The following is a 226-nucleotide window of genomic DNA, read 5'->3' as shown; positions in this document are numbered from 1 at the left end:
AACTGGTAATTTCGGATTGTGGCAAAGGAGGGTTAAGGATGTGTTGGCTCAACAAGGTCTATCAAAGGCGCTACGTGAGAATAAACCAGAGGGTATGAATCAACTGGATTGGGAAGAGTTGAAGGAGAAGCCTGCGGAAACCATAAGGCTTTGTCTATCAGATGAGATGATGTATCATGTTATGGATCTGATGTCACCAACAGAGGTATGAGAGACATTAGAGAAA

This window comes from Lupinus angustifolius, chromosome LG07, assembly GCF_001865875.1.
Source record: "Lupinus angustifolius cultivar Tanjil chromosome LG07, LupAngTanjil_v1.0, whole genome shotgun sequence".
Classification (NCBI taxonomy): Eukaryota; Viridiplantae; Streptophyta; class Magnoliopsida; order Fabales; family Fabaceae; genus Lupinus; species Lupinus angustifolius.
This window is presented reverse-complemented; position numbering follows the sequence as displayed.